The sequence below is a fragment of the Onychostruthus taczanowskii genome, unplaced genomic scaffold (genome assembly GCF_017590055.1).
Source record: "Onychostruthus taczanowskii isolate IOZ18803 unplaced genomic scaffold, ASM1759005v1 scaffold18, whole genome shotgun sequence".
In the NCBI taxonomy this organism is placed as follows: Eukaryota; Metazoa; Chordata; class Aves; order Passeriformes; family Passeridae; genus Onychostruthus; species Onychostruthus taczanowskii.
This window is the reverse complement of record NW_024499017.1, coordinates 1,037,257-1,037,993: the sequence shown is the minus strand read 5'-3', so window position 1 is coordinate 1,037,993 and position 737 is coordinate 1,037,257. Positions and strand designations below refer to the sequence as shown.

Here is a 737-nt window from a genome sequence, read left to right as displayed (position 1 = left end):
CAGTGTCTCTCCTCTGGCAAACCTCTGAATAGCTTCAGTAAATGAGCATGGTCCTAATCCAACAAAGCATATGCAAGCACAATGGTAATTACATTTATTTCATCCAGTTTACGTGTTGGAAGTTACATTTGTATTTAGGGCATTGCTGGATGGGGACCTAACCTGAATTATGCAAAGTCTTTGACCAGACACTGGAGGAGGGGTTTGTTTTCAGCAGTCCATTAAAACCACCAGAATGCCCCCGTGCCGGACGTTCCCGGCCCCTCTGCGAGAGGCCACTTTGCGGGCTCATTCATTTTTTCCAGCACGATCCCGAGCCCTTGTGACAGTCCCCGCGCGGTCCCGGCGGCGCGGAGCCTGCGGCTGCCGCGGTGCCCGACCCTCGCTGCCAGCGCAGGGGCGCNNGCGCCCGTGGAGCGCGCGCGCGCGGAGGCGGCGGCAGGATCGCTCGGGCGCAGCCGGCGCGTGCCCGCGGCGCAGGGAGCGAGCGAGCGAGCGAGGCAGGGAGCGCGCGGTGGGCTCGGGCCGCGCACGGAGCGTCTCGGCCGGAGCGGCGCAGCGCAGTCGGCCCGTACGGAGCCGCCATCGGGGGAGCCAAGGCCGCCTCAGCGGGTCCCGCCCTGCCCGGCGCCCACAGGTGAGCGGCGCCGTGGGGAGAGCGAGGGGCAGCGGGAGCGGCCGGCCCCGCGCGGCCCTCAGACCCCGCCCGGGCCCCGCCGCCGCCCGCGGGAGGCCCA

General features: G+C 67.8%; 1 protein-coding gene across 1 annotated transcript in view; it reads left to right on the top strand.

The window, feature by feature from the left end:
- Nucleotides 1–421: 421 nt before the first annotated feature.
- SIAH1 (siah E3 ubiquitin protein ligase 1) overlaps nt 422–737 on the top strand; it is a 20,231-nt gene continuing 19,915 nt past the window's right edge. Inside the window, exon 1 of the mRNA XM_041400692.1 lies at nt 422–637. The gene's annotated coding sequence lies outside the window, so the exon portion shown is untranslated. The remainder of the gene's footprint in view (nt 638–737) is intronic.